General features: G+C 37.0%; 2 long non-coding RNA genes across 2 annotated transcripts; both read right to left on the bottom strand.

Moving 5' to 3' along the window:
• Positions 1 to 2,491: 2,491 nt before the first annotated feature.
• Positions 2,492 to 7,916, bottom strand: LOC131478360 (uncharacterized). Its single transcript, XR_009244426.1, has 4 exons — positions 7,875 to 7,916; positions 6,342 to 6,402; positions 5,430 to 5,465; positions 2,492 to 2,558 (listed from the first exon to the last, which is right to left on the bottom strand). It is a non-coding gene; the product is annotated as an uncharacterized LOC131478360 (long non-coding RNA).
• Positions 7,917 to 17,533: 9,617 nt separating this feature from the next.
• On the bottom strand, positions 17,534 to 22,578 carry LOC131478323 (uncharacterized). The gene is made up of 3 exons (XR_009244412.1): positions 22,527 to 22,578; positions 20,760 to 20,844; positions 17,534 to 17,667 (listed from the first exon to the last, which is right to left on the bottom strand). It is a non-coding gene; the product is annotated as an uncharacterized LOC131478323 (long non-coding RNA).
• Positions 22,579 to 25,056: the final 2,478 nt, after the last annotated feature.

Raw genomic sequence — 25,056 nt, 5'->3', positions numbered from 1 at the left:
ATATAAAGGATAGAACAGGGAAAGGGGTTTCACATAATGTTTTAATTATGTAGCCAGGGAATGATTCTTTGAAGACAACAATGAAAACAGGAAGATCTCATGAAGCTATTGGAATGACTCAGGTATAAGTGGTAATGGATTACACCAGAATAATAGTAGGCAGCTTGGAGAAAAACAGTCTGTAAATCAACCAAATGGAAAAAAAAATCTCTGCACAATATACAACAGATAGTGGAATAACATCCAAGATTTACAGAGAGCATCAGATACTCAAACAACAGCCAAACAAACAACTCCATTAAGAAATGGATGAAGGACATGAGCAGGAATTTGTCAAAAGGAAAAATTCAAATGGCCGGCAGACATATGAAAAAGCGCTCAGGCTCCATAGCCATTAGAGAAAAGCAAATACAAACCGTACTGAGGTCCCACCTCACTCCAGTGAGAAAGACCTACACACAGAAATCTACTAATACCACCACTCATAAGAATGAGGGAGAAGGGCACACCTGCTCCATTTTGGTGGGGAGAGTACCTTGTAAAGCCACTATGGAAATCAGTATGGAGAGTGCTTTGGCAAGTGGAAACTGATCTGACATATGATTGAAGTATCCCACTTCTGAGAATATATCCACATGAATTGAAATCGGAATATGAGAAAGTGACCTTCATACCTATATTTACAGCAGCACAATCCATGATAGCAAAGAAATGGAAACAATCCAGATATCCTTTGAAAGTGGAATTGGCTATACAAAACAAAAACAATGTGGTACATCTACTTTTTGGATGTAGTTTCCCCCAAAATAAATAATATATTTTCTCTGATGAGAAAAACTCACACAAAATACAAAAAAAAATAGAAATATGGGTAAAAAGTATAGACATATATTCCAATAGATGAATTTGAAAATGGAGGATGGCACACCAGTAATGTAAGATATGTTTTGGTTTGCATCTCTACTCCCAACTGAAAGGAGGACTCCAAGTAAGGCTGTCAAGTACACCGTGACAGTCTGATACTAGATTCTATATCATTAGTTATACCTACAACCCCATTATACACTTCAACAACAAATGATGCACTCATGGCTGTTGCTAAAGAGTAATAGTATTGTACTATACTAGAAAATGGTATGGGGGAGAATGAGGAGAGAGGAAGGAGAGCGGCACTTGGAATCTCCAAATAAACACATAAAAAGAGGGCAGAGACCATAAAAATGGTCAAAATACATTTATAAAATGAGTAAAAATGTTATTATTTGCCTCCCTGAATTCAATCTTTTATTTTCAAAGTAGAAAGGCTAATGATTAATGATAGCTCATTTATGGTGGAGGCAGGATCAAATCATATCATCTAGAAGCTAGTTGCACCTAAAGAAAGGTTGTAGGTCCCTGAATGGTTGCCAAGAGAAGGCAGATCTCTAGAGAGAGAAAGTTATAGAAGCAGAGTATGTTTCCAGTCTCTCTCTGATTCCTGCCCACTCCATGATAAATGGTCTCTACACTGTTCTCCACCCTCACCAAGCCAGAACCCATGAGACCACTCAATTTTGAATAGTGTACTTCCATCCCATTAGGCAAAAGAAATCTTCCTTAATAAGAAGCTCCTCTCTAGCATTTAAAATGTCATAAAGAGGTTATTAATACAGGATAGAAAAACTGAAGTCTAGTATAGCTTGAGGAGTCACCCTGACAAACTAGACAAATGAATATTTAACTAAGACATACAATACCTGAGCAGGAGCAATTAGCACATAGGAGAGGTGTCAGCTTTATACATATTAGAGATGGATGCGTGCAAAATTAAATGGAACTGAATCCCCTGACCCAGTCAGATAGCATCAATTGTGATCTAATTTAAGGTGATCAGACAGTAAGTATTCACATGAAAATGATTACACAAGCCTTTGTGTAATAGATTAGAATGTCAAATATTACTTTCAATACTTTCTTGAGGAAAGTGTTTAAGATCAAATAATATTTTATAAATGAATCATGAATTGTGAATATCTAGTAATCGCAGAAACAGAATATGAAATATACACTTAGGCTTTGGAGTCTAGTTTTCTTGCCATCCAGTGCAGCTTGTCCTATACTCTTTGTCACTGATGACATTTTGTTTCACTTTCTTTATACATTTATTATTTAAGTTTTTCCTGAAGCTTCTGAATTTTTGCCTTTTTCACTGCAAAGATACTTGTTCAGTCTGGAGATGTAAGCATGATTCTCAATTAGTAATCCTACAATAAATGACTAGCTTAGGCCATATTAAATACTGAAAAACATAAAAGTATACATAAAAATCAATGAAGTTTCTTTCAACTTATATGTCAGTTAATCTAAGCATTTAAAAAAATGTAAATACTTTACAATGAAAAAAATGCTGGAATCACTGAAATTTCATTATTTAGCCTATAATATTATCTAATCAAGAAAGTAACAATAAAAGAGCTAAAAGTTGTTAAGTGTTACCATTAAGAAACTTACCTTTTCCTTTTACAAACATACTCTTTCTTTAAGTCATGGAGTTCTCTCTCGGCAAACCGAGCTGCCCACTGAAAAATAACAAAAGATGGAGAAACATGCAGACAAATGTTAGATGAAAATGAGCATGAACATCCTACAGCATACAAATATCGCTGTCAATGTATGCATCCCCTGAAATGAAATGCAGATAAAACATTTTGAGTTGAAGGATCTTTTGGAAAAGGAAATATTTCAGGTAAGCAGATGACATGGGCCTAAAACTGGAGATGACTTGTGCACTTGCCAATGAATGCTGCTCTCTGATGTGAGATGGAGGACTGTTTGATTAGTCAAGTAATATGCTAAGGGCAATGTGGGAGGATGCAAGCTTCAGGCAATGGCAACAGAGACTCAGAATCATTACACATGGCAGCTTTGTATATTAGCCTCAAGGAGATCATCGCTATAGAAAATTCACTATGATTCTGTGAAATCATAAAGGTCTAAAACAGTTTTGCAGCATGTGGCTAAATGCTATTTTAAAAAATAGATGAAATTATCAATGCATGTTGTACTTCCAGTAAGTTCATGGCGCTGCATAAATCATATCCCATTTTATTCAGTACGAGGTAAAGATAAAATCAAATGTTACAGAGAACAAAGCTTGCACAACCAAGTGAATATCAACAGCATGCAATAATCACAACCATTCATGTGTAAGGTTAACCCCATTCTGAGAGATCTCCAGATCATTTGCACAATCATTTTGTGAAACTTTGGACTGGAAAAACCATATGATTCACTAGGCTTATCACATAAGTATAGTTAAAGTCACTTAATTTATAATTTATTACAAATAAAAAGAAGTTAGTCTGCATTTTTAAAAAATAAAAGTAATTACTCTGATATTTATTAAAAAGTGAACTGCATGGTAGAAACAGCTTGGACAAATAAACCACATAAATATTTACAAAATGAATCACTTATTTGTAAACCTCACCATCATATAAAAATACATGTGTAAATATTATTCCTACATGTAATAACAAATTTTTATTAAGAAATTATGCCAAAGATAATTACTAAAATAAACTACTGAACTATTGATATGTGAAACCAAAATTATTTGAAATTACAAGAGAAAAAATGAAAAACAGATTAATTGAACATGACTTGCTAAAATAAATTATGAAATATTTGTTTAAAAAATACCTGTAACACATTAAGAAATAAGGCTACAAAGTTGGGCTCCTTGCCATGGTCCATGCCTACAATGATGGACATATGGCTGTTTATGCATTACGTGTTATAGTAATAATATAGGAGAACTCAGTAGGGGAAGGGAACTTGGGAAAGGGGTAAGGGAAATCTCAGGGCCTATGGAATTGTAGCATAAAATGATATAAAAACGGTTTTAGAAAGGCAAAAATACACCTGTAACACATTAAGAAATAAGGCTACAAAGATAGGATATAATGTACTCCACTTTTTGTGAAATGCTCATATGAGCTTTTAGTAATCCTCATGGCACCACAGGACTAGAGACAACATCCATATCAGAGAACCTGGTTCAAGTCACAGCTACTCTAAGTTTCATTCAGAGCTTCCTGATCTAGAGGCAAGAAATGATGGCTCATTGCAACCACATAGGAGATTGCATGGGGAGTTCCTAGATCCTGGATACCATCAGATCTAGACACATTTTGTGCCATTTTGGACAGTTAACCAGCCGATGGAAGAATGCTCAATGTCTTTCTCTGCATCCCCCTCTATCATTCAAATAAAAACAAATCTTAGAAATATTTTCAAAATGTGTGTAAATGCATGCTTTGTACATCATCTGAATTTGGGTTGCCATGTTTATTTATGTGAGGAGGCAGATTGATGGAATAAACTTCTTATACTCTGCTTCACTTCCCAAATCCAACATGAGCTGGAACTGGGCCAGGGCAAAGATGGAAGTAAGGAAATTGAAGGAACAGTTCAAGAGAAATACCCTGTATGTGATGCAGGCATTCTAACTGGCATCCAAAATGCTAGGTCAAATAACTGCCCTGATCTGAACTTTAGGTAAGTATATGCTATTTGTAGTGGATGTGACAAATACTGCTTCATTGAAATCTAGATGGCACACTTTCTGTATCTTTTAACTTAAAGTCAAGCTTACTAAATAATAAATTCAATGCAAAGTGACAGAAAATGCACAAGACTTCGGCTCTGAAAGATCAGGATTGCAACCTCTACTTTTCACTTCCTAGTCATGTGACCTTGGGCTGTTGTCTCATCTATAAAATCTGTAATAATAAAATCTACTTCACAGTTATTAAGTGGACTTAATGGATGTTATTTCACACTATTTTCAAGTACAGTGCCTAGAACATTAAAAGGTGTAAAAGTAGCCTCCCCCACCTCTCTGTGTCAGGGACTCCCCGAAAGACACCTCATAACCTCATGCAGTTTCTCTGCAGCACAGACCAGTGTTCACAATCATCCACTTCTTAATATGTAGTGAGTAACTCAACAAATATTTAAAGAACTCTGAATTTTAGAACTAGAAGGGGCTTAGTTAACTTAGCGCTTTATCCACCCCATTGTTTACAAACGATTAAAATGATTCAGAGAACTTTGTTTCTTCATAAATAACAAGGGGTAATCCAATGCCCCAAAAATGTGAATCTGTGACCATGATCTTTGTATATGCACATCACATCCTTCTGACCCTTGCGGACAGTATAGGTTCCTTTCGAAACAGCAACGTGCTAAAACTAGACTGTATGGATTGGTCAATGTGTTAATTCTCACAAGAAGGGCAATTCCACTTTTGGTGCAATTAGAATAAAGTGATTCTTTTACATAGTAATTTATTTTCTTCAATTTAGTTGCTCAGTATTATCTTCTAGAAGTAAAATCATAACTTGATTTATAAAAGGTAAAAAGTTTTATGGGAATTTGATACTTACCCAATTGTCATTTGCATTTTTCTTCAAATAAATAATCTGAAAAACAGAATATTTTAAATGTATACTTTTCTTGTATAAAAACATACCTATCATTTGCTTAGGAAATAACTCAAGTCAAAACTATTCCAAATATCACTAACATCAGTAACAACAATATTGTGCAAATTTTCATGTACACATCACGTATTATAGGCATATGTGAAGACAATTAAAATATAATTAGTACACTTCCACTTTAGGTTCTTTGGTCAATAATTTTCACTTGTGAAATCTAATGTACTTTTACAATAAAGCAGGAGACATGATACCTAAGAATTCTTGTGTCAAGCTCTTTGAAATCCTGAAACTGTTGAAATGTCTTAGCCACATGTGACATTCTGTGTGTATATCTGCTTTAAGTCTGATGGAGCAATTCATTTTCTCTTTTGATTCAACACTCAGGTGTTAGGACCTACATATATGCATGTGCTTGCACACATGTACACAATACCTAAACATGATTATAATGAATGACACATGCATGCATGTATGTGCACACACACATAGCTGTACTTGGTAATAAAGAATGGTGCATGCATGCACATGTGCACACACACATACACATACTCCTGTACCTGATAGTAAAGAGTGGTACATGCATGCATGTATGCACACACATATGTATACCTGGTAATAATGAATGGTACACACATGAACACACACCTGCAGCTGGTAATAAAGAATGATACACACATGCACGTGTGCACACACACACTGTACCTGTTTATAATGAATGGTACACACAGCATGTACGCACACACAGAGACACACACACCTGTACCTGGTAATAAAGAATGGTACACACATGAACACACACACACCTGTACCTGGTAATAATGAATGGTACACACATGTGCATGCACACACACATACCTGAAATTGAAAATAATCAATTGTTCTTTCCAATTCTTGTTCAAGGTCTTTGACTCTCCATCTATGAAAAAAAATTATTTTTACATTAATGTATAAGCACAATACCCTGGGCACTCATAAAACATTATTTACATCAAGAGTTTTCTATTCTTAGCAAAAAACTCCCAAAACTATATATATTGAGAAATAAACATGAGGAATTATCACGTTCTCCAAAAAAACATGATCTGATGTTAATATTCTAGTATTTAGGCACTCCTGAAACAAAGGTCATCCCAAGATTTGGACTGTGTGTATATCTGCTTTAAGTCTGATCAAGGGAGGCTTATTTGGACATCTGAAATCTTCATGTGATCATAGAAAATTAATGTCCTCTATTTGACAAATGTTATTCATTACCTTTGCAAGATTAAAATGATGGGGACAGCACAGTGACGAAGTGGTCAAAGGCTGCTATGCTATTGCATCACCCAAATCTCGCATGGGCACTCATTTGAGTTCCACCTGCCCCACATTATCAAGCTCCCTGCTAACGTGCCTGGGAGCGTAGAGAAAGATGGTTTACGTGTTTGGGCCCATGTAGGAGATCCTCAGGAAGCTTCTGGCTCCTTGTTTCGGACTGTCCCACCCACAGCTGTGGTCATTGGGAATGAGTCAGCAGGTAAAAGACTCATTCATTCATCCTTTCTCTAATTGTTCCTTGCTCCATGTTTCTCCTCATTTCTGTTCACTGCCTTTCAAATACATGAATCAATTAAAAAAGACTATCAAGCTTAATCTTTCAGATAAAATCCAACTTTGCTTTTTGTGTCATGCACAACTATTCACATAGAGCTGAATCTTGTCTTTTGTCTATAGCTTTTACATTATTTCCTTGGGTCAACTGAAGAAGGATCCAAGGTTAAAGCTGGACTTAAAATCTTGTAAACAAAGCGGACTCCGTGGCATAATGGGATAAGTCTCCCTCTGAGGCACCATAATCTCATAATCTCATATAGGCCACTCATTCAGATTACAGGAGCTCTATTTCTGGTCATGTGGCCAAGCCAATCTAACTTTTATCTGTCTTTCTGTACCTCTAACTTTCAAATAAAGTAAATAAATGAAAAGAGACTTTTAAACAGCCTAGTGTGATGGCTAAATCTTCACCTTGCAAATCATAGGGATCCTATATGGGCAGCAGTTCCTATCTCAGCTGCTCCACTTCCCACCCAGCTCTCTACCTGTGGCCTGGAAAAGAAGGGTGGCTCAAAGCCTTGGGACCCTACAACCATGTGGAAGACTCAGAAAGCTTCTGGTTTTGGATCAGCTCAGCTCCGGCTATTGCAGCTACTTGAGTGAACCAGCCGATGAAAGATCTTTACTCTTTGTATCTCCTCTCTGTAAATCTGCCTTTCCAAGAAAATTGAATAAATTTTTAAAAATTTCATATACCTATCCAAATAGTGTTAACTGATTGTGCATTTTCTCTGATTTTTCTGGTAGTGAGATTTTAGCTACTCTCCAACTCACAAAAGAAAAAGCATTTAATACCGGTAACTGTTGACTGCTGCCGTTTCACAGTTAAGATTATCAGCCACTTTGAAAATATGATCTTCTTTCTTTAGTTGGCAATTTTCTTCTACCAGCAATTTCCTTAAGCAAAATATTACACATTTCCCTTAATATGCATCATAAAACAATTTTATTGAATTTTATTGCTGAACTATATCAAAATTGGTGATTCCCAAAAGTATTTCCATACTTATCATTACAAACACGGCATAAAACTGCTATGTAAACACAGTATTTAACATTATAAACTCAAATTTTAATGCAAACCATCTAAAATACTACTGCTATCACAACAGATGCCAAAGTTTTGTGTAGGAATTTCACATAGAAATTAATTTAAAAGGTGCAAAAATGAAATTATGAGAATACGTAACATTTATCCAGACTTCCCATATAAATCAACATTATATTTGTTACACAGGAGTAAGTCACAATAAACCATGTTTAAGTCATTTTAGATTGGTGGTTAATGATGTGGGAATCCCTCATGCAGCTCCTCAGCCAGGCACAGTGCTGGCTGCTGCAGGTATGTGAAGTATCAACCAGCAGATGCAAGGTCCCTCTCCCTCGCTCTAATGCTGATTTTCAAATAAGATCTAACCAACAAGATACCATTCAAAATAACAGAGAAAAGTATGAAATATCTGGGAATAAATCTAACCTAAATCTAAGAGACCTATTTGAAGAAAACCACAAACTACTGAAAAAAGAAATTGAACAAGACCTCAAAAGATAGAGTAACATCCCATGCTCCTGGATAGGTAAAATCAATATCATTAAAATGTCTATACTGCCAAAAGCAATATATACATTCAACGCAATCCCAATCAAATTGCCCAAAACATTCTTCACAGATCTGGAAGCAATGATCCAAAGGTTCATCTGGAAACACAAAAAAACACAAATAGCCAGAACCATCCTGAAGAACAGGAAGTTAGCAGGGGGAATCACAGTCCCGGACCTCTGGACATACTATAGAGCAGTGGTTATCAAAACAGCCTGGTACTGGCACAAAGATAGAGAGGAAGATCAATGGAGCAGAATAGAAACACCAGATGGGAACCCAAACAGGTACAGCCAAATAATCTTTGACAAAAAGACAAATGACAACCCAGGCAAATGGGAAGGTCTGCTCAATAAATGCTGTTGGGACAACTGGTTAATAGAATGCAGAAAAAAAAAGATAGATCCACATCTCTCACCATACACTAAGATCAGATCTAAATCGATAACAGATCTAAACCTACATCCAGAAACCTTCAAACTGTTGGAAGAAAATGTTGGAAACACACTGCAACACTTAGGGGTAGGCCCTCACTTCCTAAAAAAGACTCCAAAAGCAGTAGAAATCGAGACCAAAATAAACAATTGGGACCTCATCAAACTAAGAAGCTTCTGTACAGCTAGAGAAACAATCAACAAAGTAAAAAGGCAACCCACAGAATGGGAGAAAATCTTCGCACACGACATAGGTGATAGAGGGCTAATCTCCAGAATATACAAAGAGCTACAAAACAACCAAAATGTCAAAACAAACAAGCCACTCAAGAAATGGGCACGGGAAATGGGCAAACACTTCACAAAGGAACAAACCCAAATGGCAAATAAACATATGAAAAAATGCTCAAGTTCCCTGGCAATAAGGGAAATCCAAATTAAAACATCAATGAGGTACCACCTAACGCCAGTAAGACTGGCCCACATGAATAAAAGCACCAACAACACTTGTTGGCGAGGTTGCGGGGAAAAGGGATCCCTACTCCACTGCTGGTGGGGCTGCAGGCTGGTACAGCCTCTATGGAAATCAGTATGGAGAATATTCAAACAATTCAAAATCAACATACCGTATGATCCAGCAATAGCACTCCTAGGAATATATCCAGAACAATTGTTTTATGAGAAACCAACATGCACTCCTATGTTCATAGCAGCACAATCAGTAATTGCAAAAACATGGAAGCAGCCAAAATGCCCATCAGCAGAGGATTGGATAAGAAAGCTATGGTTCATCTACTCCATGGAATACTACTCAGCTATTAAAAAAAACAAAATGCAGTTCTTTGTGGCCAAATGGGCCAAACTGGAAACCATAATGCTAAAGGAAATGAACCAATCCCAAAAGGTTAAATACCACATGTTTGCCTTAATTTAAGATGATATGATGTTATGTATAACATGTTATGAATGTTATATGTTGTGTATAAACTAAAATTGAAATGTCAATGAGGTGGTCACAGAAGGTGGCTAGGAACTCGCATTTGCTTTTAACATATTGGTTACTCATTACTATGTCAATTAATTCCATAATGATGTAAATTTTTGCTGATGGTATGTTGGAGCTTTTAATTGACTGGGATGATACTCTGCTGACTCTGTCTTCAGACCAGAGAGGGTATACCTAAGAAGCCGTTGAACTTGACTGGACAATAAGATGCTGGACTCTATGTTTGGTATACGCTTGCAATGGGGGAATCTCAACTGAACTTGAGCTGTGGTTATGCAACAAGGTGGAGGAATCCACCATGATGGGAGGGTTTGGGGAGGGGTGGGGAGAACCCAAGTACCTATGAAACTGTGTCACATAATACAATGTAATTAATGAATTAAAAATAATAAATAATTGTAAAAAATCAACTAAAAAAAAAGAAAATGAATCATTTTATATCAGTTTTAAATCTTGAGTTGGCTTCTGGGTCTGATCAGAAAGTAACAAAATCATACTGTACCCAAAGTTAATTATGTTAGTAGTATCATCAGTAATATTTTTATTAGTGTGCATACTTCTTGCAATGATAAGTGGCTTTTGAAGCCCTGAGATTGTACCAGAATCTATCCTTAGGCCTTACATGTAATGATCTTGCTTAAAGAGTGAAACAGCACCACAAAAATACAACAATCCATTAAACAATATATATATTGTTTAATTCATATATATACATATGAATGCAAGAAACTAAGTCAGGTCTTGTATCATGATAAATGCAATAAATTTTTTTTCTTTATATACATTTTCTTTTTTATTTTGTTTACATAGTCAATTAGGGTGGGAAGCGTCCTGGGTTAGGGGAAAGTAGATGAGACCATTGTTTCAAATTTTTTCTACTTTCTGTGTCTTGGAAAACAGGGAATGGGAGGGGAGCAACACCTATACTCTCAACTGCTTCAGTACCTGGGGATAGGGCATGGCCCTCCAATGCCATCCTAGGGTCCCCAGTGTGGCACAGGCTCCAAGGGTTCTGTTCCCTATTTATTCAGGAAATGCCAATAAAAACCACATTACCATTCCAGCAAATACCAGTGAGAATGGTCTATATTTGTCAATCTATTCACAACAGGTGCTGGCATGGATGTGGGAAGCATGGTACCCTGTTTCACCGTTGCTGGGAATGCAACCTAGTGCCACCACTTTGTCAGTCAGTATGCAGAGTATTAGGACAACTGAAAGTGAATCTACCATATTGTCCAGCTAGTCCAATACTGAGAAAAAATCCAAATAATGTGAAATCTGCGTATGAAAAAGTGACCTGCAACCCTATATTTATAGCAGCATGATCCATACAAGTGAAGGCATGGAAATAATCCAGATGCCTTTCAAAAGATGGATAAAGAAACTGTGGCAGATCTACTACATGGAATAATACTCAGACACCGAAATGAATCAAATTCTACCATTTGCTGCAAAATGGTCTCAGCTAGAGACCATTATTCTCAGTGAAATAAGTCAATCCCCAAAGGACAAACATCACATATTCTCTCTGATATGTCAACCTTCACGCAAAATACCAGATCAATATTTAGGCTAACATATACATACATATATTTATCATTGCAGATACTTTCCAATATGCACCTCTTCTCCTCAATAAAAGAACTCACAATGAAACTGTTAAATATACTTTGACAATAGCATATGAGACTTTCTAGCATTGTCTATACCTACAAAGCCAAGATAAACTTAAATAGAAGAATCACAGACTTGTGATTGTTGCTATAGGATACTATTGTTATAATACAGTTCAGAATGAGGTATGAAGCGGGAATCTCTGTGCCTATAGAACAGTGAAAATACACTAAATTGGACATAGGTATCATGTCACCAGGTAATTTAAACTTTAGGGACCACCCACATATATATTGTCTGACCCAAACAACAGTGTGCAATGCATGACTGTGATTTGATCCACATGCAGGGCTCACAGGTAGTGATTCTTTGATACTACACTATCCATCTGGATTGAATTTTAGTGACTTAACTATGGAAGAAATCCTGAGGGAGATTCATAAATGTATTACATCCTACACACTATAGCAAATACTGGTTAGAAAGAGATACTACAGGGCCCAGCCGCGTGGCCTAGCGGCTAAAGTCCTCGCCTTGAACACACCTGCATCCCAAACGGGCGCCGGTGCTAATCCCGGCAGCTCCACTTCCCATCCAGCTCCCTGCTTGTGGCCTGGGAAAGCAGTCGAGGACGGCCCAAAGCTTTGGGACCCTGCACCCACGTGGGAGACCCGGAAGAGGTTCCTGGTCCTGGCATCAGATTGGCGCGTACCGGCCCGATGGGGCTCACTTGGGGAGTGAAACATCGGATGGAAGATCTTCCTCTCTATCTCTCCTCCTCTCTGTATATCCGGCTTTCCAATAATAATACAATCTTTTAAAAAAAGAGATACTATATATGAAGCATCATGCGAGTATAAAAAAATGAAATCACTTCATTAGGAAACAACTTATCATGAAAATGGATATGGGAGAAAAGAGTGTTTTTGAAGACTCCATAGCCTGCAGATGGTCATTAATTGACACCTGTTCCAATGAGACAAGAGATCTATGTACCCTCTTCTTGATTTTGAAAGGGCCTATTAGAGTATCAATGCAAAAGAAACCCTGATGATATGACCAATACATGGTCGTATCTTACTTCAAATATTTAAAGCAGCACACCTAACTATCAGGTTCTAGCCTTTCAGTCTCTCCAACAATAAATTTGGAAAAGTGCTAGTAATATACTAGTAATATTTCCAATACAGTAGTAAGAAATATCAATCCAGCATAGAGAATGCTAATGAGGCTAAATTATACCATATGTATGCAACAATTTAACATTTTGTCAGCACTACCAACTCTCCATTTTAGCTCCAGAAAACTGTCAGCAGCAACATCCATTGAATCTCAGTAGTAAACAGCTGAGGGCAAGAATGAGGTATAATATTTTGGGAAATTCAAAACATTCCAATATGATTAAGTGAAATCACACTCTAAAAACCACACATATCCAGAATCCACTTCTTAAAATCTACAAAAAAAACACCTTTCTCTTGGAAATTTTATAACATCATCTTGGGGCCCGGCACCATGGCCTAGCGGCCAAAGTCCTCGACTTGAACACACCTGCATCCCATATGGGCACCGGTTCTAAACCCGGCAGCTCCACTTCCCATCCAGCTCCCTGCTTGTGACCTGGGAAAGCAGTCGAGGATGGCCCAAGACTTTGGGACCCTGCACCCGTGTGGGAGACTTCGGATCGGCTTCGGATCGGCACAGCACCAGCCACTGCGGTTACCTGGGGGGTGAATCATCGGATGCAAGATCTTCCTCTCTGTCTCTCCTCCTCTCTGTATATCTGACTTTGTAATAAAATGAATAAATAAATCTTGAAAACATCATCTTTAGATTCAGTAATCAACAGCATACATTGTGCTCATCCCAGTGGTGCATTCATAAGTATTTTTTTGCACCTCTCATAATCCAACATCCAAATCATTTAGTTATATTTCATGCATATAAAATGAAGGACCTGTTCCAGATTTTCCTAACTGAAACATGGCAGCTATACTACAACTAATCCATTTAGTCATTTTTTTCATGTCCTGAAGAATCCCATATGGAAGAGGTACATGATGAATTGCAGAGATTTTTTAAATGCTGAATTGAATCCAAAGCTGGTGTTGAGGTATTACAATTTGACAGTGAATGAACCTAACTAGCCACCAACCATCCTAGTTTACTCCCTACAATTTTCCAGATATATACAACAGACTTCTCCTTATTTGTGCCAGTTACATTCTACAAAGTCACTGAAGACGACACTGTGATGCAGCAGATAAAGTGACACCTGTAAAGCCAGCATCTCATATGAATGCTGGCTCATTTCCCAGTTGCTTGAGATCCAGCTGCCTTCCAATGGACTGGGGAAAGCAGAGTGAAGGCAGAAATGCTTCCACTCCTTTCACCCACAGGGGAGTCCAGCTGCAACTCCTGGCTTTGGCCTGCAATCAGTTCTCCTTATTTCAGCTTCCCTAGAAATATACCAGCAGATATTCAATCTCTTTCCTTGGGACCAACGAGTTGGCCTACAGGGTTTTGGGGGAATAGAATGGAAAATACAACTCTCATTCTCATTCTCTCTTCCTTTCTTTCTCCCTCCATCACTAATTCTGCCTATCAAATATATAAATCTTATAAAAAGGTCCCTATCTCACCCCACATTAAAACTAGAATTTTTTTTAAATATTTATTTATTTTATTACAAAGTCAGATATACAGAGAGGAGGAGAGACAGAGAGGAAGGTCTTGCGTCCAATGGTTCACTCCCCAAGTGAGCACAACGGCCGGTGCTGTGCCGATCCGAAAGCCGGGAACCTGGAACCTCTTCCAGGTCTCCCACACGGGTGCAGGGTCCCAAAGTATTGGGCTGTCCTCGACTGCTTTCCCAGGCCACAAGCAAGGAGCTGAATGCGAAGTGGAGCTGCCGGGATTAGAACCGGCACCCATATGGGATGCAGGTGTGTTCAAGTCGAGGACTTTGGCCGCTAGGCCATGGTGCCAGGCCCCTAAAGTTTTAATAAATAAATCTGTTCTTGAAGTAAAATTCTTAAGTGCCAAATATTGTACCTTTGCTCATAAGGAAAATACAGGCAAATTTCTTCCCTTGATCTTAGTCAAAAGGCTGAGAAGCGATACCGGCAAATTCTTGATAGTTTCTAACCAGAATACGTTCATCAGTCAACCATTTCTACCATTGTTATATGTTTACTTCAGTATCAATACATTAATATATTATTGACTTATTAACATGAGCTCACACTCTACAGATCTGTAGCTAAGGCCTAAATAAAATGTGTCTGACACATATACTATCTCCAAAAACCCAACCAAAAAAAAAAACATATCCTTCTTATGCTTAGGAACACTAAACATCATTTCAGCACTACGATTGGGATCATCATAAACACCTAAATGACTAACACACACCAAAATGTGGCACTACACATACTATGAAAAACATACTTGCTTATACAATGAGGATTGGAACAAGGCTGCCTTACTCATCTCAGGTGGAAATACATATGTGCACTAAGTAGCTCAAATTTATTGTAGTTATCAGCAGGTACACAAAAGCTCAGTTGATACTAATAATGTTAAATTACAAACAAATTTTAGCAAGCAGGGAGTTTTATAAAACGGAACCTAAAAATAATGACAAGACAGGAATGACTTCTATTAAGCAACAAGTGAGGCCTTAAAATGTTGCATTTTATGATGGAAAACATGGGCTAATAGAGATATTTGCAAATCAGAGTCTCTGGGCCTGGCACTGTGGCCTGTGACACCAACATCCCATATCAGTGCTAGTTGGAGACCTGGCTGCTCCACTTGCAATTCAGCTCCCTGCTAATGCACCTGGGAAAGCATCAGAAGATAGTACCAGTGGTTGGGCCCCTGAAGCCACATGGAAAACCTGAAAAAATCTGAGTTCCTGGCCATTGTCACCTCCTGGAATCTGAGTTCCTGACCACTGTATCCCCGTGGAGAGTGAACCAGATGATGGAAGATTAATTCTCACTCTCCCTCTCTGTAACTCTACCTTCAAATAAATAAAACTAAATCTTAACAAATAGAAAATATGATTCTCCAAATACATTAACTCAAAGGAATTCCCTATACTTCTACATTCAGACATCAACACACATACACACACACACACACTTTCTCCAATATATAAATGTACTAAGCATATTTATTTATACAATCAGAAATATTTATTGAATATCTACAATGTGTCCTACACAGCATTAGACACTGAGATAACTTAATAATAAAAGAGTTCTATCATGAAACTTACCTTACATGTGGAAACAGTTTTTAAAAGCCATTAACATAATCAATCAATTTAATCATGTAATCTAGGAGTTAGTTGAACATGAGAGGCCTAAGGTCAGCCTGGGAAGGCAATCCTCTAGAGAGGATGGGGGATAAAAGCAGAGCATGCGTCCCATCTCTGCTTCATCATCCACTGTGTAATGAATAGCCCTCCACTGTTCTCTCTCTTCACCAGATTCTGAACCTATGAGGCTACTTAATTTGGACACTATACCTACAGCATATTAGCCAAAAATAATTCTTCCTTCCTAAGAAGTTCCTTTCCAGTATTTTAAATAAAGCCATAAAATACCTATCAATACAGGATATAACAAAACAGAAGCCAGTAATGGCTTAGGAAGTCACCCTGATCAATTAGGCAAATTAACTCCTTTTAGTTAATGAAGACAAGGAATACTTCCATAGGAACAATTCGCACAGGGTACAGGAATCAGTTTGCCATATATTGGAGTTGTGTATAAGGGATTTAAAATTTAACTGACACTTAAAATTTTCTAAATGAGATACTCCATACATTGGAGATGTGTATAAAGGATACTGAAACCAGACATGCTCAGATTCCCTGATGTAGTCTCAAATATCATTTAATTTAAGGCAATCACATACTGAATAGCCAATTCCTAGAAATTACATAAGATTTTATGAACTAGTTCAAAACTTCCAATAGTACTTTCAACACTTTCTGTTATCTGCCCCAGTTTCTCTCTTAAAGAAACTATCTTAAGGTGAAATAATATTTTTTAAATTTATAATATATATATATATATATATATATATGTGTGTGTGTGTGTGTGTGTGTGTGTGTGTACACACACAAGCATACGTGTGTTTTATTTTTATGGTTCCATAGGCACATGCTTTCCACCCTCCCACTACCCAGTCCCCCTCCCCACCATTTTCCCCCATGTTATTACAACAGTATGGCCCTTCAGCAACAATCACACATCCAACATTCTGCAATTTAAATGTATCACACATTGTAGGTATAGACAATGGTAGAAAGTCCAGCATCCTATTATCAAGGTATATTTAACTACTTTCATTGAGAGTTCTTTTATTCAGGAGTAGAGACACACTGTGCAGTGGATCTTCACTTCCCACTATGCTACGCTCCATTCCACAGTTCATCAGAGGGAATGTATGTATATACATGTTTATCTATATAGCTATTTAACTTCTATGTTGCATGAAAGTTTCTTTATATCAGAGAAAACACATGTTCCCTTTGGTACTGGCTTTTTTTTCAGTGAGCATAATGGTAGATGGTTTGGGACCACTTTCTTGCAGATGGTAGAATATCAGACTTTCCAATGGGTGAACAGTATTCCACCCTAAAAAATGAATGAGCAAATCTAATCATAAATTAAGAATATTCAGTAATCACAGAAATTTGAACATACAATATATGACTATGCTTTCAAAGGCTATTTTACTTGTCATCCAATGGAGTTGGCAATGATTTTTATTACCTGCATGGCATCATGTCATTTCCTTGATATACTTCAGTCATCACTGGGACTTCCTGCGGATGTGTCCCAATTTCACTTCCAAATTGTGTCCCTTCTGACTTCAAAGGTATTTGTTCAGTCAGATGATTTTCAATATGTTCTAAAGAAAATTTTAGGTCATAACAGAAGGAATATTTTAAGTTACACACTAACATCTGAGGGCAAAAGTTACCAAATTAATAAGTTAATGACAAAATTAACAAAATTAAAATGGCTCCAACAATAGAACATCTAATGATTTTCAATAGTTTAAAGATCTAGATCTACTATTTTAAATATTTGTTTCATATTTTCTTATACAATCCTCAAAAACCCCCATTGAATTTAGCATCTATTATTCAACCTAGAAGCTAAAATGCATTAAAAAAGGCTTTTAAAAGCATTTTTTTCAATAGTTCCTTAAACTATTTCCATAACAATCAGTAATATCCATTTTATCTAGTAAAGAATTTGCCTCTCAATAGTATTATATTTCTATTCAGCAATAACTTTTAGGCTTAAACATAATATGTGTTATAAATCATACAAGGAATTTAGGCCTTTTGGCTAATAAATACTCAGATGTCCTCTAGACTTAAACCAAACTATGTCTGAGAGAAAAGTATAAACTTTAACCTACCTTCAACTGCTAATTCACCTACAGTAATCTATAAAAATGAAAACTAACAATTCTAAATAATCTGAGTGCTTCAAAATCAGTGTATTATTTGATGATAGAATGAAGGAAAGATATATTTTCCAAAACGTGGCATGACTCACTACCACAAACTAAATCACTACCACAAACTTAATGAAAAGAAAAAATACAAAATCATACTAATAAGTCAAAAATTTTAGTAATTACATGTATTGAGTATATAACTATCCTAAAATACTCACAACTTATTTAAATGAAAATGCAAGGAATTTTTAAGTAAATATCTTAAAAATAGATGATTGAATACACACAAAACTATATCTGTACTTTTAAAAAAACTTTTGCAACCCATTTTAAAAGTTAAGCTACTTATTCCACTGCTAAAAACAATTATTTATTAAATTGATGTTGAGTATTTTTTTTTTTAAAAGATTTATTTATTTTTATTGCAAAACCAGATATACAGAGAGGAGGAGAGACAGAGAGGAAGATCTTCTGTCCAATGATTTACTCCCCAAGTGACCACAATGGCCAGAGCTGAGCCAATATGAACCCAGAAGCCAGGAACTTCCTCCAGGTCTCCCACGCGGGTGCAGGATCCCAAGGCTTTATACCAACCTCGGCTGTTTTCCCAGGGCACAAGTTGGGAGCTGGAGGGGAAGTGGAGCTGCCAAGATTAGAACCGGAGCCCAAATGGGATGCAGGTGCGTTCAAGGTGAGGACTAGGCCACCGCACCAGGCCCGAGAATTATTTATAAAACAGTGTTTCATTATTGGAGATAATGCTCATTTAGTGTAGTATTTTGAAAATACAGATTAGATTATAAACTACCCATGCTTCTCTATTCAAAAATGATCATTATTGACATTCAAATATTTCCTTCAATACTTTACTAATATAAATTCTGTGAATTAAAATTTTTAAATGAGATGCTTTTTAAAACCCAACTTAAAACTTCAAACTTAAAACTGACTATAAAAGAAATGTTATAAATATCACTTTATATTTAGTTTTTTTGTTAACCTTTTAATTTGTCTCACCCATAAATTCAGTTTTTTTATAAGTTGTATACTTACAGGAAAAAAAGGACATAATAAATGTGAGATTCAAAACAAGTCAGTTTCAAGCCTAAAATCGTGCAATATTCCCCTTACTAAACAAGCCTACTATGAGAAGCAATTTTCTCTTGCCATAATATCGCTGTATCACACACACACACACACACACACACACACCATTTTAAGTACACCTTCCACTTCCAGTCCAGTTTCCTATTAATGTACCAGGGAGTCAACAGATGAAAGTTCAAATTCTTGGGTTCAGGCCAACCACTTAGGAGACCTGGATCAAGTCCTGATCTTTTGTCTGGTCCAACCCCAGCTGATATGGGCATTTGGGGACTGAATCAGTAATAAAAGATCTCTCAACACCCATCTCTTCTTTTGTCTGTCAGTGTTCATTTTCAGTAAATTAATAAATACAAAAATCCTTCACAATTTAAAAATCACATCTTTCTTCATGAATGTATTTATTACTTGTGCTGTAGTTCAGGGGGGGAAAAGCATAACATTTGGAAGAACTATCAAGGAAGGAAACTTGTTGTAAGGAACATGAGATCTGTCTATATTACTTTTAAATTTCCTGTAAATCTCTAACAATTTCAAAATAAAATATTTTCTAAGATGTATTTCTTTGAATGGCCGAGTTATAGAGAGTGAGGGAGAGTAAAGGAGAACCAGAGACAGAGACCAAACTTTCTTCTGCTGCTTCACATCCCTAACACATCAACAGTCAGGGCTGGGACAAACAGCATCCAGGAACGCAGAGCTCTCTCCAGGTCTCCCTTGTGGGCAGCAGGGACACAGGTGCTTTCATCTCCCATTTCCCACTGTCTTTCTAGCTACTTTAGCGGGAAGCTGGAAAGGAAGTATGGCAGGCAGGACTCAAACAAGTTTTCATACTGATGCCAGCATTGCAGGTGGCACCTTGAAACACTGTGCCACAATGCCAGCCCCTAGATATCACTAAAAGAAAAACAACAAAGTCATCAGAACTGGTTTGAGAACACAGTGAATGGCTTCAGCTAACCCAGTTTTTGACAGGTCGACTGCAATGGGTAATGGTAAAAATTACTGTGATGATCCAAAGTAGTGTAACGATTTAACTTAATAAAAATCTTGAGCTATGAATTAGTGCTTTACGTGGCACTCATATTTTGAGCATGTCACCTACCCATTTGTTTAGCCTACAATAGGGAGAGAAACAAGCACTGAAATGATTATGGTATTAATTTTTTCCTTACTGCTGTAAGGAAGACATGTATCAGCTGTGAAGAGAACAGTAGGGAAGGAGACTACAAGTCTCTCTAAGGAGTTGAAGGGATTGGTTGAAGGTGTTCCAGCTGAAGGTAAATGTAAAGGGAGACAATGACACTGTGTTGCAGACATGTCAAAGCACAGTGTATCAAAAACAAGGACTGCAGGCGAACAACCCAAAGAAGTAGCCATCATTTTATCAAAAAAGATGAATCCTGACTTAATACCTAAGGGAGTACCGTTTTCTGAGTCACTCGTCATGTCTTGTTCCACACTGTCATCATTGGTAATATCTTCTCCAAGGATGGCAGAGCAATTTTCCGTCTTTAGAAAGTGTTCAGAGATTTAAAAAAAAGACAGAAGGTAATAACTTACACTAGTGCATTTATTATTTCTTTTAAGATTGATTTACTTCTTTATTTCAAAGTCAACAGAGAGGAGAAGACAAACACTCTTCCATTTATGGGTTTGCTACTCAAATTATCACAACATTCTGAAGCCAGGAGCCAGGACCTCCATCTGGGTCTCCCACATGGGTGGCAGAGGTCCAAGTAATTGGGCCATCTTTCTGTTGCCTTTCCAAGTATACTGCACCAAGGAGCTATGAGATGCTCATGTATGTGGTAGCTTCACCTACAGTACCACAATACCAGCCCAAATGTATTTCTTGTGGATGTACAATTACACTTTTTAAATAAATCTACCTAGAGTAGGTATTTGGCACAATAGTTAAGAAGCCCATTGAGATGCCCATATTTTCATCTGAATGCCTGGGTTCCCATCCTCACTACATCTCCTGATTCCAACAACTTCTTAGTTCTCCTCCATGACCATATTCACCCCTAAACGCCGCACCAACAGGTGGTGCAAGTAGAAGCATCCCTGCCACCTTGATTGGACATTCAGATGGAGTTCCTGGCTGCTGGATACAACAAAGTCCAGGCAAGGCTGTTGTGGCTATTAAGTTCTATAAGATAAAACCAAAACTAGTGATTCTTAATGAAACATCTTATAATAGTTCATTCTTGCTAAATCCATATTTTAAAATGGCAAAATGTTGTATGAGATGATTATCTGCTACAAATAAAAGTGATCATTAACATAAAGTATATATTTTATATAATGACCAATCTGATATAAAGATTACAAATTTTAATGTATTAAAAAGAAAACATAAGTGAGGAGTTCAACTGAGATAAAATACATTCTTAAGAAGTATTCAAATTAGAACATGAGACGTTTCCCAGCATTGGGTAGTTTTTTCTTGGATTGCAGAAAACTTTTCTAGCACTGTAACAAAAATATCACATGACTGTGTCGTATATTTCTCTGGAAAGCCCCACTTAAATCTATTCTGCTCTACAATTTCCATCCTTCAGTTGCCTCACACTTTTAAGAGTTTGAGGCACCAAACGAAAAGGTCTACAGCTTTGCACACAGTGCTAGGATTGTTCTGTTTAACATGTATTTCAAGGTCTGTCAATCTTTGAGCTTAGAGAAAAAGTTAAACAATACATTTCTCACATGGCATCCACAAAAAGAAGGGTTCAAGGACAAGCCTTCTAACTCACAAATGCAAAAATCCATATATGTTCAAGTCTCTTATGCACAATAGTGCATTATTCACAAACAGTCCATAAATGCCTACATTTTAACTCAGTACTATTCTGCTAATGATACTTAGTAACTCTGTTATGGAAATAGTGATAGCATTATATATTTAGAGAATAAGCACAAGAAGAATCTGTCAGACACAATACTTTGTTTTTTCAAATAGATCTGATGCACAGTTTGCTGAATCTATAGCTGTGGAAATTGTGGGTGCAGAGGGCAAACTATATGATAGTAAGAATATTGTCAAGATTCCAGCCTAGCAATTTAATTCATAATTTGCCATTGCAATGATTTGCTTCAGTTTATTTTGTTTGGAAAATAAAGTTTTTAAGTTTCTAAGTTAAGATACAATTCTATCCAACTCAGTCACACACATCAGTAGAGTCATTTACCTCAATTTGATTTTCATTGTCATTGATAGGTTGGTCTGTCAGTATTGTAGTGCATATAAATGTAATTTTCTCTTTAAGTCCATTCAGCTCTTGTTTTGATATTTTAGCTTCTCCAATAAGCTAAAATCACAACAAAAAATGCAATTCATCATACATGTTTGTAAACAGAAGCATTTACAAGGCTGGTATGTCAATATCAGACATCAAAAAGACAGGAAAGATGACTCCTATTGCAAAGAATTATCAAATTGGGGTAGTATAAAATAATAAGCTTAAGTATTCTTTAACTCATTTACATATATATATAAAATCAAAAGTTTTCTGAGACAAAAACACAGATACTTTATAAAGTTCATGTAAAATGACTAGGGATAAGTTTGTCACTAAAAATTCTTTAAAATCCATGCAAATTTTTAATAGTATGAATTTTTTTCTATAAAATGGTTGGAAACACATCTCTCTCCATTTCCCTCTATCCCTCTGCCATTCTGTTACTTTGCCTGTCCTAGAAAGAAAATCCTTTACTTAAAAGTAACAAACTTAGGCTGAAAAAAGAGACTATGTAGATAAGTAAAAAAAGGTATAAATTCATGAAAGAAATTTTCCATATACATATGAAAGAAACATCTTACACTTCATAACTTTACCATCAAACAATAAACATCAAATTTCTCTGTCAAACTGGCCCTTCATTGGAGAATATCCTACACAATCACACCCCCAAAAATAATTTTCTGTAAAATTACAAAAGAATCAGATGATGGCTAACAGGTAAAATAAAAAATAAAATGAATACTGGGGCCCGTGCTGTGGCACAGCCAGTCAGGCCTCCACTTGAAAGACCTGCATCCCCTGGGGGTATCCAATCAAGTACTGGTGGCTCCACTTCCGATCCAGCTCCCTGCTTATATCCTGGGAAAGCAGTCTGGGATGGCTTAAATTCTTGGGCCCTTGAATCCATACAGGAGACCCAGAAGAAGCTCCAGCTATTGCAGCCGTTTGGGGAGTCAACCAGAGAGGAGAAGGTCTCTCTTTCTCTATAACACTACATGTCTCTCTTGTAAACATGCCTTTCAAATAAAAGTAAGCCCTAAAAAACTGAAATTAAATGGCCTGGTGTGATAGCCTAGTAGTTAAAGTCCTTGTTTTGAATGGGCACTGGTTCTAATCCTGGCAGGCTTGCCTTCCATCCAGCTCCCTGCTTGTGGCCTGGGAAAAGCAGGCAAGGATGGCCCAAAGCCTTGGGACCCTGCACCTGTGTGGGAGACCTAGAAGAGGTTCCTGGCTCCTGGCTCCTGGCTTCAGATCAGCTCAGCTCCAGCTATTGCGGCCACTTCGGGAGTGAATCAATGGATGGAGGATCTTCCTATCTCCCTTCCTCTCAAAGTATCTGACTTTGCAATAAAAATAATAAAAAATTGAAACCAAGGAAAAATCATCAAATTTAGTGACTAGATGCTATCTAATACACTGCTAAAAAGTGATGTAAACATGCAGTAATAAAAGGTTAGTGAATGATCATTATTACAATAATTTGTTTCAGGAACACTGATAATTAAAACTACATAAAAGTAGTTCTAACAAGTAATGCCATCTAAGTCATTTTTTTAATATAAAAGTGTATTTTTGATTCTATCAGAAGCTTAACACTGGGTTGACCATCACTTGCTCTTGACATTAAGATGACAAAAGATTGCTGCTTTTTGTTATTTTAGAGGCATAGTGTTTAATAGGTAAAATAGGAAATGCATTAAAGATGACTGTAAAAACAAAACATGGAAAGTGACAGAAAAATAGTAATAAACTCAGTAGACCTCAGAAGCTAAGACATAAAAATGGGAATGCCTAAAGGCAGATTAATTTGGTAACACTCCGCAAAAATTAAATAGTCTGAAGGCAAAAAAAAAAAAAAGCCAGCAAGAGCATCAGAGAAAAAAAGAGGAGGGAGGAGGAAGGAGGGAGGAGGGAGGAGGGAGGGGAGGGGAAAGGAAGGAGGAGGGAGGAGGAGGGGTGGGAAAGGGGGGAAGAGGGAGGAGGGGGGAGGAGGGGGGAGGAGGGGGGAGGAAGAAGAAGAAGAATTGGATTGAGCCTCTCATGTAACAAGGCGCCACTCGACATCCACATCCAGTATCTCTGATAATGAAGCGGCTCAAGTCTCTGTCCACCCAGTTTCCTCTTTCCAATGAATACGACCCTGAAGAGTCAGTAGGTGATGGTTTGTGAAGGTGGATCCCTGCTGCCTACATGGCAGACCAAGAGTGAGCTCCCAGTTCTGAGTGTTGGCCTGGCTCAGCCTAAAATTACAACTATTTGGGGAGTAACCAAGAAGATAAGAACTTTCTCTATCTCCACCTCTCAAATAAACACATTTTATAAGATTTACATCTCTTGAAAACAGTGTATTGATGAATTATCAATAGCTATATAGGAAACAAAATAATTATGTTAAAGAAAATGTTGGTGAGACAGAAAATGTAATCCTATTACAAGACCCAGATATAGCACTTACAGAATTATGATAATGCAATTA

This window comes from Ochotona princeps, chromosome 30 (assembly GCF_030435755.1).
Source record: "Ochotona princeps isolate mOchPri1 chromosome 30, mOchPri1.hap1, whole genome shotgun sequence".
NCBI lineage: Eukaryota > Metazoa > Chordata > Mammalia > Lagomorpha > Ochotonidae > Ochotona > Ochotona princeps.
Note: the sequence above shows the minus strand (reverse complement) of the source record. Positions and strands in the feature narration are given on the sequence as shown.